We start from the raw sequence: 15,740 nt of genomic DNA on the forward strand, positions 1-15,740 counted from the left end.
ACCCGCAGCACCTCCCGATTCTTCCCCATCCGGGCCCCACCCCCACTTCTGCCCCCCCTCCACCTGCAGCATCTACAGACACCATCCGCAGTCCCCCCCACACCCGCTACATTCTGTACATCGTGCCCTGCAGGTGCTGTTCACGCCGTCGCAAGGGGCTGCGCCTCCTTCACCATCGCACGCCCTTTCATTGTGCAATATTTAACCACTAACAAAGGAATGCAGGTAATACTTTATATAATACAAATATTGAACCCCAGAAAGGCATGCAAGGGTTAAGGGGGCGTAGCCCCTTGCGATGGTGTGAAGAGCGCCCGTAGGGCGCGATGAAGCACCTAGTATAACATGTGACTGACTGCTAGTGTGATTGCTGACTTTAATATATGTTTGTCAGTTGTTCTTCTGATCCTCAATGTGGGTGCATGGGTAGGGTCAGATTGATATCACTTTAGAGAGATAAAGTGGTTACAGTCACAAATTGTGTAGTACACTGTGAAAGTGCTGATTATTTGTCATGTCTAAGAGCGGCAAAAGTGACGAGGGTACACTTACAGTAACACCAACACTCATATCATGTTGTTTTGTAAAAACTGTATTATCCTCTATGATCTGGTACAGGATGGTTTATGTGTAAAATGGTTTGCTTTTCAGCATAATACATCCCTGATCTACATCAGGTATAGATAGACCCATTGGGGCGATGTTTGCACAGACCTTGTCCAGTTTAGCTGAAAAGTTCATTCTTACAGCTTCAATACCAGGAATAGGGTTCACTATTAACCCATACATGCAGCTCCCTACCTACGGTATATCCCCAACAGCTTCTCCAATAAGACAAGCTGATGAACCGAATGTAAATAAATCATCGACTTCACAGGCTACACATGATGATCATCAGAAGATGAAAGCTCTATATACTCTACTTCAGCATACGAAGAACAGGTAAAACGTATCAGCTTAATGAATAAGCTGAATTAATGAGAGCAGAAAAAGCCAACCTGTCATTAGAGGCAGCAGAGTCTGTGTTAAAAATAAGGCACCTGTGTTTAAACATCCCAAAACAATAATTGGGTCTCCTCACGAGGGCAGAATGCATGGAAAAGGTTTGGGCTACACCCAATAAAATAGAATTCCCGGTAAATGGGATTCCAATATCCTTTTCCAGCTGGGGACTGTTTAAAATAGGGAAGCACCTCCCAAAATAGATACGTATGTCATTTGATAGTGCAAAAATCTATATGCCCTCTGCCGTCAACGTCAAAAGAGGAATGGTTTTCAAAAAAAACATAATGTCTCTGTCTGAGGCAGTCATAAGGCCAGCCATGACTTCAGCTTGCATGGAAAGAAGCAAGATAGCTGCCTGGGCTTGTAACAGGCAGAAATAGATATGGGTAATGCTTCATGGAGGCGTCACCCTTCACAATAGTTGCTCGCAGAGCAGTTTGCTTACATACATGGAAAGCTGATTCAGAATCAAAGAAGGTTCTGGGAACTTAACTTTGGCTGGAACTCTCTGTTGAGTAAAGAATTAACAGATATTCGGGAGTCAGAAGCAGACTCCAAGAAGGTCACGTTTCCTTCCACATATAGCCCCTGGTTAGGGGTCTGATTTTCAGCCTTATCGATCGTAAAGGAAAAGCAAAAGGATCGTAACAGCGACCAGAGGGCCAGCTTCTAAACAAGAGGATAAGCCATCAGCATGATCGTACAGGTCTCCTTCTGGGGGATCCCAGGTAGCGGGCCGACTTCTTCAGTTTGCACAGATGGGTGCAAGAAGCGGTATCTCTAGTTTATGCTTTCCTTTCAAGAAGCATCCTCCTCGAAGGTTCTTCTGTTCCAGCCCGTCTCAGGTAGAGGCGAAGGCGAGGGATTTGCATGAAGCAGTTCAGAAATTGCTTTTCTCAGGAATAGTCATTCCGGTAACCCATGAACAATGAGGGGTTTCTACTCTAACCTGGGTTTGAGTCAGAAGGATCCTTCGCTTCATTCTCAATCTCAAAAAGTCTAAACAGATAAGTTTGGGTACCACGGTTCACATGGAGACATTGCGCCCCATAGTCTTGGCGGGGAGCCAGTAGATTACATGGTATTCCTGAATAAGTCAGGATGCTTACCTACAGGCTCCTATAGCACTGTCCATCAGTGTTATCTCAAGGTTTACCATCCTTCAGCAACATTTCAGTTCTAGGCCTTACCCTTTGGGTTAGCCACAGCCCCAGAGTATTTACCAAAATGATTATGGCAGTCTCCACTAGCAGGGGATAAGAAAATTGCCATACCATGACCACCTTTTTTATCCTGGCACGATAACAGGAATGGTTTCTGTGCCATCACCAACACACAATAACTTGTCTGCAGAGGCACGGGTGGTTCATAAATTGGCAAAGTCATCTCTGATTCCGTCACAACGGATGACTCACGGTAGGGCTGTACTGAATTCAAGTCTGCAGAAATTATTACCTCGGAACAGGATATCCAAGGTACAGTCAGGGGACTTGTTACACAGTCAAACAATATCAATTCACGCAGCAATGCGAACGATGGGTTTGATGGTGTCAACAATAGACATGGTGGAGTGTGCAGAATTCCACGCAAGACCTATGCAGCAACTGTTTCTATCTACAGCCGCATCACACTAGATATGTCCAATCTCATCTGATGTTGGAAGTTAAGCAGTGTTGTGCCTGGTTAAATTCTCTGATAGGAGACCACCTGTGAATACCAGGTGGTGTAGGTGGGCCAGATGGACGATAAACAAACAAGTACGTGGTACTGTCAGAAAACGTAAGAAAGTCAGTAGCCTGGTGGCTACAGACATTCCATCTAGACCAGGGGACACCCTTTTGGATATCAGGTTGGGAGATCCTGATAACAAATGCCAGTCTTTGGGGCTGGGGGGGCCATTGTCTGGAAGATTATGATTCTTGGGACTATGGACCACAGAAGAAAGTTGCCTGCTAATAAACCTGTCAGCATTTCGGGCCATATACATGGTCCTGATTCAGGCATGGGACACTCCTAAAGGAAAACCAGTCCAGATCCGCAGGGACAAGGCAGCGGCAGTAGTGTACCTCAACCTTCAGAGAGGAACACGCAGCTAAATAGCAAGGAAGGAGGTAAGTCACATACTAAAGTGTGCAGAACTCCATCTTCCAGCCTTGTCCGCAGTGTTCATTCCGGAAGTCCTAAACTGGGCAACAGACTTTCTCAGTCGACACGCCATTCAGGTAAGCGAATGGGCTTTGCACCCAAAAGTCATTTCAGACTCGGGTAGACAAGTGGCGTTGGCCAGAGATAGATCTCGTGGAGTCCCATCTGAACAACAAAGAGCCCATAATCTGTTAAAGAACAAAGGATCAGGGAGTGATCTTTGTGGACGTCTTTTCAATGGGAATTTCTTTTCACTTATGCTACCCGGGATATTGAGGAAAAGACAACAAAAGTGCCGGGATTCTAATAGCTCAGGCTTGGCCCAGAAGGCGTTTGTACACAGATCCGCAGAAAATGTTGAATGCCATTTCTGCTTCCTCTACGCCCAGATCTACTAATGCAGGGTCCTTGTTATCACAGATATCTGGATCGACTGTCTTGACGTCGTGGCTCTTGAAATCAATATCCTGAAGTCAAGAGGATTCCCACAGGTAAATCAAACAATGCTCAGAGCAAGGAAAACTTCCTTGGCTCATATTTATCACCAAATATAGCAAGCCTATATTCATTGGTGTAATGGAAGAGGTATGGACCTGAAATCTTTCAGAGTTTCCAGGGTTCTAGCATTCCTTCAGACAGGAATGGATAAGGTTAAGGATAAGGGTGGCTTCCTTGAGAATGCAAGTGTCAGCATTGACTGTATGGTTCCGAAAGAAAATTGCCAAATTGCAGGATGTGCGCACTTTTTCCAGGGAATGCTGCACATTTAACCTCCTTTTGTTCCTCCTACAGTGCCTTGGGACTTAAGTCTAGTCCTCAAAGCCCCTCTAGTTGCTCTGTTTGAACCACTAAATAAAGTGGATCTTAAATGGTTGACAGCTCAAGTTCTCTTTCTACTGACTATGGCATCAGCTAGAAGAGTGTCAGATTTAGGAGCACTGTCATGTTAATCTCCTTATCTGATGTTTTATCCAGATAAAGTATTTCTCAGAACTAGGTCTGGGTATCTTCCTAAGGTGGGGTCTAGATTCCACCTTAATGAAGAAATTGTAGTCCCGGTTTTTCAGGTATCGGGTCTTTCTGCGGGAGATGCTTCACTGGACGTAGTCCGGGCATTAAGGATCTATGTGGATCGTACCAGTGCCATCAGAAAAACAGGTTCTCTCTTCATTCTCTACGGATTTCACAAGAGAGGATTGCCTGCTACTAAACAGACGCTGGCAAGATGGCTTTGAATGACGATTTCAGAAGCATATTCTGATCTCCCTGTTCCTGCTAATGTCTCTGTTCACTCTACGCGTAAGGTAGGTCCATCATGGGCAGCACAGCATGGTGCTTCAGCAGAACAGATAGGTAAGGCAGCCACATGGTCTTCCATTAACACACTTATTAGACATTAGGCCTTGGATACTTTTGCCTCTCACGACGCTGAATTCGGTCGAAAGGTTCTCCTGTCCAATCAGGAGTGTCCCCACCGCTAAAAATTGCTTTGGGAAATCCCATTGTTATCCTGTGGATAACCTGTGGACCCTGCCGGAGAAATATACGTTATGGTAAGAACTTATTTATTTATTTATTTATTTATTAACAGTTTCTTATATAGCGCAGCAAATTCCATTGCGCTTTACAATTTGAAATAACAATAACAAACTGGGTGATAACAGTCATAGAGGTAGGAAGGCCCTGCTCGCAATCTTACAATCTATAGGGAAATGGGCATATGTACACAAGGAAAGGTGCTATCTTTTGCATAGAATGAGAAGACATGTGAGGATATGTGTGGACTGTACAGAGTGGATGTAATTTGATAGGAAGGTTTATGAAAGTTATGTGGGTGGATAACGGTATTTCTCCTATGTCCACAGGTTCCACAGGGATCCCACCCTGACGCACCTGATTTGAGGATCCTTCTACTCACTAACCTCTTCCTTCTTGTACGGAAGGGTGTGCATGTGTGTTCTTCTCGCCTGATTAGGGCTCTACATGATGCTCCTGCCTAAATGCTTTGGAATCCAACTGATTTGCCTGAGCCAGTGGGCGGGGATATATGGACGAGCCCGTTGCATCCTGGGAGGACTGAAAGCTTGTGATCATTTGGTGCCAATCTGCTATCGCTCCATCATATCCCATTGTTATCCTGTAAAACCTGTGGACATAGGAGAAATACCGTTATCAACGGTAAGTTCTTACCATTGTTAGGTGCCGCGGTCCGCGGCGCCGCTCGGTCTGCTTTCGAGCGACGCTCACAGCCGCCGCACCTCCCTCCCTGCCCGCCCGGCGCCTAGCAACGCCAGGACGCCGTGCGTACTGTAGCCGCCGGGTCCCTGGCAACGCTAGGACGCCGGGCGTCCTCAGCCGCTGGGTCCATAGCAACGGGGACGCCATTGGCGGACCGCGTTCCCCGTTGCCAGACAGGATTGATTAGTTGCTCGTGCAGCAGGGCAGCTGCACGGCAACTAGTAATTAGGGTCTGGGGGCTGGTCTTGCTGGCCCTCCTGTCATTGGCCAGCAGGGTCTTTTTATGGGAGCCAGCACACTGAAGCCTCGACGGTGATAGCTTCCTGTATGCTGTTCCTGCCTTGTAACGTCTGTTCCTGGTCAGCTGTATCTGGTCGATCCTGCTCCCTGTGCTCCTGAGTTCTGGAGTTCTGAAGCCGGTCCTGGGAATCCTTCCTGTCCAAGTGAACCTGTTGCAGTCATCTGGGGGTTCTCGCTTGTTGGGGTTCTCTCCCGGTTTCGTGAGTAGCGGCTTCTGCTGCGTGTTGCGGCCTAGGCCGCTTAGTCCTTGTGTTAATTTTGTATTGGTGGTTTTTGCGGAGGTTTCCGCTTTTCACTGTCCTCCCCGGAACTCAGCGGTGCTGTGTGGGGGAGTGGACAGTGATATATTTTGTTGCTCTTTTCCTTTGGCGGCGTGCCGCACATATATTTAGTTTTAGGGTAGTTAGTAGCCCCTAGCTTTCTGTTTGCTTTAGTTAGAGGTCCCCTTGTTATTATCCTGTCTCGGTTCACGCCTTGTCTCACTCTAAGACCTGGGGGCATCGGAGTTGGGCAGACCTAATCCGCCCTTCAAACGCGGCTGCCGTGGGCCCAGGAAACCATAGTCACTCAGGCGTGAACTGACCACATGGGTAAAACAACGGAGGTAGGGTGCTAGGGGCTATTCCCGTACCACCCCTTATTTCAGCGTCACGTCCTGGTGCTCAGGACTCACTACACAACATCTCTCTAGTTCTGAGCATCAGGAACGTAACAACCATAACGTATATTTTTTCCTGCATGCGACCGTTTGTTTTTGTTAATGCGACTCCGAGGACTTGCATGCGGGGTAAACCCTGCTAATTGAATAGGTCCAGCGCGGCAAATAGCTAATTAAATTCTCCCCTTTAACTCAGCTGCAGTTTGGTCGGGGTTAAACAAACTAGCACACTGTTGATAACCAAGATGCACAATTTCTCCTTCATACACCCATTGCTCTGCCTCCCTGTTTCTTCAACAAATAGTTTTTGCCTAGAAGTCCTGCCGCAGGCTGAAATGTTCACCAATCAGATGGTGGCATGACATTGTACTATAGAGTAGTAACCTTTCTGGTTTATTGGGGCAGATGCATTAAGCCTGGAGAAGTGATAAAGCAGTGATAAGCAGTGATAAGTGCAATTTGATAACACACCAGCCAATCAGCTCCTAACTGTAAATGTACATATTGAAGCTGATTGGCTGGTGCGTTATCACCTTGCACTTATCACTGCTTTATCACTTCTCCAGGTTTAATACATCTGCCCCATTATTCCTTGTGCTCTGTTTTAATTTACTAACTTACCAGCACCAAAACAACCCCATACCATAAGTTTCCTTCCGCCATGCTTGACAGATGACATCAAGCACTCCTCCAGCATCCACTTCATATTTAAAACTCATCCGTCCATAATATTCTTTTGCAGTCATCCACTGTCCATTGTCTGTGTTCTGTATACAATTTTAACGATTTCACCTATTTGCCAGCTTCAAATATGGAATATATGGGGGTGGGCACTCTGGAATTAGGCCACACCCCATTAATGCAGGGAGAATCTCATAGAATCACATGTGATTGGTCCTGTCCCCTCCGTATAGACAGCAAGGAATGCGCTCCATTTCAGAATAAAAAGATTGTTCCATCAGGGTGGTATTTGCAGGGCCTCAACTTGGGGAGGGAAGCCTGAGCGGGCACGTGCCAAATTGAGGGGCTGCTGAGGCGGTCGGAGACAAAAATCGGAAACCCAAGATGAGTCGGAAGCATGCCGTGGTGGGGGTAGGCTTGTGACTGGGCTCTATGTCTGCGCCGCCGGACTGATCAGTGCGCAGGCATAGAGGGAATGGGATCGCCTGGTACAATAGTTTTTGTCTCCTTATCTGCACTGCACGTGTGACATTATGAACAGTGTATGAGGAGCCTACCGTCACCGCTGCCTTTAAGTAGAGCAAGGAGAAGATCCACATAAGTGGTGGTAGTGGTGGTGGTGGGGGGGGGGGGGGGGGGGGGGTGAAACACAAACACAGGCTGCTGCTGCAGAGATATAGGGTGAGAGACAAATTATTGCCTTCCCCCGGGTGATATAAATCCTAGTTTCGGCCCTGGTTTCTGCTTATGTGTAATGGTCCCATTGGTGATGATGAATATGTCCCTTAAACTTGTTCAATTAAGGATGAGCTAAGAGAACGAAAAGAGTTTGCCATTAGAACACTGGAGTAATGGCTGCTGAAAATGAGACTTTGTCGTCATGTGAATAGTACATTATAAATCAGTCATGTCAAGCAGCAATAGCAATTTGCAACATCAGTGATGTCTTAACTATAGTTAATTTCATAGAACCTTGCTTAAAAGAAAAGGATCCGTTGTTTAACAAAAAAAATAAATAAAAATAAATCTAAAGCCCGGTACACACGGGGGGAGATGTGTGCTGAGCGATCTATCCGTGACCGCTCACCACACATCTCTCCCCCCGCTCTGCACAGCGCGATGTGTGCTGACAAGGGGGGCGGACGGGAGGCGGGGTAGGCGCTCATTTCACCACCTGCTAGATTGTTCCTGCATGCAGCGGCATCGGCACTAGCGATGCGCGACTATCACTGTGGGGCATACACACAGAGGGATCCATGCTTAAGTTCTAAGCAATCTGACTAGAGCACTGACCTCTCCGGGTGTACCCCCCTTTAGGGACTACACAGACATACCGGAGGTTTTGTCTGAATTTATGATGGTAGCAACGCCATCTTTGCAGCACTAGATTTAAAGTTCAATATGTCAAGGGTACAACTCAAAACACAGGGTTAGAAATATTGGGTCTAATTCAGATCTGATCGCTGGGCTGCATTTTTTGCTGCCCTGCGATCAGATAGTCGCCGCCTACAGGTGGACGGTATAAGGTCTGTGCATGTGTGCGTTCTCTTTTGTAGCAGAGCTGCACAAACATCAGTTTGTGCAGTCTCTGCGCAGCCCAGGACTTACTCAGCCGCTGCAATTGTTTCCGGCTGATAGGGGCCGGAGATGACGTCAGACACCCTCCATGAAAACGCCAGGTCCCGTCTGCGTTTTTCCGGACACTCCTATAAAACGTTCAGTTGCCACCCACAAACGGCCTCTTCCTGTCAATCTTCTTGCGAACACCCGTGCGGTCGGATTTTTCACACCATCCCATTGCTAGGCACCAATGCTGGTGCTGCTGTGCGACGCGCCGGCGCATTGTGGCTCACACGCATGCGCAGTTCATATCTGATTGCACGCTGTGCGAAAACGCACAGCAGCGATCAGATCTGAATTACCCCCATAGACCCTAAATCAGACCTGATCGCAGCAGCAAATTTGTTAGCTAATGGGCAGAAATAACATGTGCAGAGAGAGTTAGATTTCGGTGGGGTGTGTTCAAACTGAAATCTAAATTGCAGTGTAAAAATAAAGCAGCCAGTATTTACCCTGCACATAAACAAAATAACCCACCCAAATCTAACTCTCTCTGCACATGTTACATCTGCCCCCCCTGCAGTGCACATGGTTTTGCCTATTAGCTAACAAATTTGCTGCTGCGATCAGGTCTGAATTAGGCCCTTACTTTTCCATGTACCCATTTCCCATTACCCAATGCCCTGCTCCCAGGGGCGTATCAAGAGCGGAGGAGGCCCGTGTGCAGACCCCGTCTGGGCAACCTCCTCTCTAGCCAGCAGCGCTGTAGCCCTAAGGTCACTAGGGTACCCTAGCATAGTTGCCGACTTTTGGGCTGCTCTCTCCGGGAGAGAGCAGCCAGTCGGCTCAGTACGGGGTCGGGCACGCCGGGCAGTGAGCTGATGTGAGGAGGGGGGCGGGCTGGAGGCGGGCCAGAGGAGGGACGGGGGCGTGGCTGCTGGATCACATCATGCAAGCCACGCCCCCACTGTGCAATGCCGCTATTACCGGCATTATACAGTGGGGGGCGTGGCTTGCATGACGCGATTCAACAAGAATCGCGTCATCGCCTGCCCGGACCGCCCACTTCATTCGCTAAGTGGGCAGCCGGGCAGGGGGGGACCCCTGTAATCGGGAGACCTTCCTGCTCTTCCGGGGGGCTGGAAGGGTCACCCGATTTTTGGGAGCCTCCCGGCCATTCCGGGAGGATAGGCAAGTATGTACCCTAGCACTGTCCCAGAGTCTAGTGCATCTGTGAGTCTAGTGCAGGTCTCCGGGAGAATGGTGCAGCGGTCATTTTCCCAGTGATTTTAGTACAGTGCATGCGCGAAATGCTGGGAAAATCACTGCGCCACCATTTTCCCAGTGATTTCTGTAGGGCTGCTGCTGCAAATGCAGGACTCTGGAGGGTAAGTATTTCCTTATATGGAATTCTATGGTGTACTTATACCGGAAGTATTGCTGAATAACATTATTCCCCATTATTTTTTTTATAAATGACACCCAGAGCAAGTACAGGGTGTTTCAAAAAGAAGGACCCGATTTGAAATTGCTAAATCTCTGCAACCACGAACCACCCATGAATTAAACTCTTACCACGGGGGACCGCTCAGCACTCATCTCTCTCCCCGCTCAGCACAGCGCGATGTGTGCTGAGCAAGGGGGGCGGACGGCCGCGGGGGGGGGGGGGGGGGGGGGGGCTGCTCATTTCACCAAGCAGTGAAATGAGCGTCCTGCTAGATTGTGCCTGCATGCAGCGGCACCGGCAATAGCGATGCGCGGCTATCCTTGCCAATATCTTGCTTTTGCAAGGACATACACATTGGTAAGTTCAGGGATATGCCACTTGTAAGGGTGGGGCATAGAGTTTCAAATGACTACCGCTAGATGGTTCTCCCAGTGCACCAACTGCCCCTAGCCTCAGTCATTAACAAGATGGTGACCTCGCAAGTCGTTTTGCGTTTTACAGTTCAGCAAGACTGAATACGTAATTGCGGTGCAACATGTAGAAACATTAGTAATCCATATAGTGTAGTAGGTCTAATACAGCACGCAGGTATTGGGGGTTCCTTTCCCTCTATATAAAATTAGTCTGTGTCTTTTATTGATAGGGTGTCACCACGTGATACTTCAATCAGAGGCGTCACTTACATGTTTGACACCTGGTGCGGCTCCTGCTCAAAACTGGTCGTGGCTTTGCGGATGCCGTCAGAAGGGGCGTGGCTTTGCGAGATGGGTGTGTGGTTGCGCTGCCATGGGTGTGGCTACGCTTCCCAACCCCCGTTTCCGTGACTAAGGGGGTGCGGGAGGTGCTGGCTGACCCCGGAGACTGCAGTGTCGGCTTCTTCACAGTGACAGAAGCCGGGCACTGCACGAAATGTTACAGTGCAGTACCCGGCTCCTGTCACTGAGCAGGAGCCGACACTTTGGTGACACCCCTCGGTGGGTGACACCCGGGTGCGGGCCGCACCCCCCGATTGTGACTCCACTGGCTTCAATCATAGTATGTGCTCATATGAGAGCTTACTTCTAAAAGGGTCAAAGTACACTCATAAAGGTTTCTTTTAGGTAGCCTTATCCAGTGTGTACACAGGGGGCGGGATGTACTAAGCGGAAAATGCGGTAAACTCCCTGTTTACCACATTTTCCTGATGTGCTAACCGCCGGCCGGCAGGACAGCGCCGCGGCGGGGTACGCCAGCTTTAGCTGGCGTACGTCCATAGAAGCCTATGGGCTTCTCTCCGCGGCGCTGTGTGAGGGATCCGATCGGATCCCTCCCAGCATGCCCTGCGGCCGCCCCCGTGTCCCGCGCATGTGCAGACTGACTCCTGGGGCCGAATCCCGGAAGTCAGGCAGCCGCTGCGCATCGCGGAGGACAGCTCTTATCGGAAGAGCTGTCCTCAGCAATGCTGATCGCATATTTTAGTACATATGCGATCAGCATCGTGGCGCAGGGCGGCGATGGGCGGCGATGTACATTAGTACATCCCGCACACGGTGAGAAAAATCTGTAAGATGATGACTATATAGTCAAAATCTTAAGGAAAGTTAGTGCAGATCGCAAGCTGTTTGGCTCCCGTGGGGTCGGTATCGTAAGGCTAGATAGACTGTGCAGGCAAGTCAATCTAGTGTACTATCTAGTACAAAGTTTAGTCAAAATTGGCACTTAGTCAAAATCGTACATAGACAAAATCTCAAGCACAGATAGTCAAAATCTGTACTATCTGTGCTATCTGGGCTCTGGGGGAGTTCAAGGGAAATCTCATAGTCAAAATCGGACATAGCAAGGATCTCACCGTGTGTACACATTAGTGTTCATCACACCATGCAATATCAATAATAATGCTCATATGTATGCTTACATGAAACATGCAACGGATCCTCATATAGCAGTTTCTATGATTCCTGACATGTACCAATTACAATTACTCCTACATACGTAATACAGGTTTTATTCCCAAAATACAGCATAAAAAAGACAGCCATAAAACAAATGTCACCCCCAGACCGGTATCCACATCAAAAGGACCACACCACTGGGCAAAAAGTTGTAAATGAACCCGGGTGAGTCCCACCAGTGGTTGCTCCTGAGGGTTCCTAAGTCAGGGAGATAGTCCATATGTGGTCCACATCACTAGGCCAATGCATTTCAACCTTTCCGAGGTCTTTCCCAAGGTCTAACTCTGTCTAAATTAAATGTTTGCTCTGTGACTGACCAATTGGAGACATGAGTGGAATTGTATGCCATGTGTTGCTGGAAGGCTACATGTCAGAAGAGCGAGGAACTGTGGACAAGGAGAGAGTAGGCTCTGTCTCCTGCAAGAAGAAAACGTAAACACCTATTTAAAAAATGACCAATGTTTGAGGTTCCATTATCTATAAAACTCATTACTTCAGTGAACTGTATTAATATGTCCGTGCATTCCTTTAATATCCTGTGATGTGTTGCTGCTGCTTGCGTCCCTTTGTTAATTACAATTCCCTAGATAAGGAGGGCTGGCTAATCCAGGTGGAGCTTATTGCCCACAAACCTGCTTCACACTTTGGGACACTGCAGAGGCATACTACCCCACGAGGCAGAAGGGGAAAGCTGGTTGTTTCTGTTAAGGTCTCCAGTCATTATGTCTAATGTCGACAGCAGGTCAACACTGATGATCTTGAGTTATTATCATTCATGTCGACACTTGCAAAAATGTAAACATTGACCAAATGTCAACATTGGTAGTGTGGACAGTCATTATGACATAATTTCTATGAGCTTAGGGCTAGCGTTAGTATTAGGGGCAAAAAAGGCTACAAAAAACCCAAAACAAAACAAAAACAGTATGTTGACATTCTAACAATGCCAGCATAACATTAGCGTCGACAAAATTAATGTTGACATCAACATGTTGACATTCTGACCATGGTGACGTTCTCCTGTCAACATAATCATACCTGCTCCTGGCTGGACAGTCCTGCTTTTTGGGGACTGAGTCTGTTCCACCAACCCACCCTCAGGCTGCAATGTCCCACAAGGGCAAGGGAGCAGTAAGAGAATGGATGCCATGTGCATGTGGACAGCCTCTGTTCACAATGCGGGGAGAGCGCGGGGCAGCTCAGAGTCTCTGGGAGTGCTGAGGACACCCCAGAGTGATGAAAGGAGGATGTGCTGTGAGGCCACACCCCCTTCCCATGAGGATACACCCCCTTTTCAGGCACATGCACATTCTGAGTGTGGGAGTCCCGAATTTACTGTCCAAAATATTGGGAGGTGTGATATTGAATATGTACACTATAAATAATGAACATATAAACTGAACCTCTACTACGACATCCCTTGTGTAGCTGAGGATAAGTCTGTATTCCTGTAGCTGCTGTATTTAAGTTATATTGCTATTTTTTAAGCTGTTTTCCAGTTATGTGTTCTGGCTGCTGACAATAAGGACATAAACGTAACTTTTACTTTAACAAGCCTTCAGGCTATATTATTACACCCAAAGGAAATGTTTTGCAAAGGAAAGACTGAGTTATAGAGGACATTCAGGAAAAATGATTATCAACTTTATGTTACTAAGGTGCAAAACTTTTTTGGGTTCTTTTTTTTATTAAACAAAACAGTGTAAGTGGGAAAAGGAGTATATAGAGAGATAAAGTACCAGCCAATCAGCTCCGAATTGCCATGTTTTCAGACTGTTTAAAAAAATGACAGGATACTTTATCTCTCTCCACAGCTTAGTACATCTGCCCCACGGACTCCAATGCCCGGGACATCTATGCATTAACAATTGACAGATATGTACAGACATGGACATATTTGACACAATGCTTCATTCCTCCTGAAAAGTGATTTAATTAAAAGCTATTGTTTCATGCATACCTGCATGCCTTGGCCATGCCATGGAATAAAGCAAATAAACTGATAAGAGTTAATTATTGCTTTATTTCCAAATATATTCTAAAATGGCCTGGAAAGATGGAACCCCTTAGAAAAGGTAACAAATAATTGGATTATAGTAATATTTCAAACTAATTGCTTTCTTGAATAACACGTCTTCAATCTTCTTACAGACGATTTCAATAGAGAAAAGTAGTAATTCTGCTGTTTTGTATCATCGTGTGCACCACACTGACCATGAACCTGAGAAAGCAAATGAGAGAGTTGTCTAAAGTGGATTCCGGCGTTCGGGATCCCGGCAGTCAGAATACCAATGCCAGAATCCCGACACTGGTTGGAATACCGACGCCAGGATCCCAACATGGATTGAAATGCCAGAGCCAGGATCCCGAATCTAAATGAAAAAGGGTTAGGTTTAGTCTGCAGGGATGGAGGGTTAGGGTTAGGCACCCCAGGGGAAGGTTAGGGTTAGGCTACGGGGAGGGGTGTTAGGGTTAGGCACCACCGGGGAGGGTTAGGGTCAGCCTGCAGGAAATAGAGGGTTAGGGAGGTTAGGAATTAGGGGTAGTCTACTTACCAAGTAGGTGTCGGGATCCTGAGTTTCGGGATGCAGCTGTTGGTATTCTGACTGCCAGAATCCCAAGCTCCGGGATCCTGATACCATCCCGTCTAAGGAGATCAAATAATTATAGACCATCTCCAAGCAGCTTCATGTTCCTGTGACTACAGTTGTAAATATTACTAAAATGTATAAATTCCATGGGACTGTAGCCAAATAACAGGACACGGCCGCAAGAGGAAAATCGACCCCAGATTAAGCAAAAGAATAGTGATAGTGATACGGATAAAGAAACAAGGAAAAATTCCAAAGAGATAATAGCTGAAATTCAAGTTCAAGGTATGTCAGTGTCTGGTCGCACCTTCTGACGCTGAGTGACAGTAGGCTCCATGGAAGAAGACCCAGGAGGACTCCACTTTTTAAAAAGCAACATGAAAAAGCTAGACTGGAATTTTCTGGGGAAAAAAATATATTGACAAGACAAAATGCTTCTAGGAGAATGTCCTTTGGACAGATCTGTTAAGACCTAGGCTTTTTGGCAAGTCGCATCAATTGTTCAGAGATGAAAAAAAATTAGCTTTCAAAGAAAAAACACCATACCTACTGTGACATATGGAGGAGGTTGGTTAGGTTTTGGGGCTGCTTTGCTGCGCTAGGCAGGGCTGTAACTAGGTATGGGCTAGTGGTGCCGCCTGGCCGCGCCGTCACCGCACTGTGGGGGCCACCATCACCGCTCAGCTGTAAAAAGGGGACTCTAATGCAGGGGTCAGGGAACTTTTCTCTAACGTCCTAGTGGATGCTGGGAACTCCGTAAGGACCATGGGGAATAGCGGGCTCCGAAGGAGGCTGGGCACTCTAGAAAGATTTATGACTACCTGGTGTGCACTGGCTCCTCCCACTATGACCCTCCTCCAAGTCTCAGTTAGATTTCGTGCCCGGCCGAGGTTGGATGCACACTAGGGGCTCTCCTGAGCCCTTAGAAAGAAAGTATAGTTTTAGGTTTTTTATTTTCAGTGAGACCTGCTGGCAACAGGCTCACTGCAGCGAGGGACTAAGGGGAGAAGAAGCGAACTCGCCTGCTTGCAGCCGGATTGGGCTTCCTAGGCTACTGGACACCATTAGCTCCAGAGGGATCGACCGCAGGCCCAGTCCTTGGTGTTCGGTCCCGGAGCCGCGCCGCCGTCCCCCTTACAGAGCCAGAAGCAAGAAGAGGTCCGGAAAAACGGCGGCAGAAGACA

The sequence above is a fragment of the Pseudophryne corroboree genome, chromosome 9 (assembly GCF_028390025.1).
Source record: "Pseudophryne corroboree isolate aPseCor3 chromosome 9, aPseCor3.hap2, whole genome shotgun sequence".
In the NCBI taxonomy this organism is placed as follows: domain Eukaryota; kingdom Metazoa; phylum Chordata; class Amphibia; order Anura; family Myobatrachidae; genus Pseudophryne; species Pseudophryne corroboree.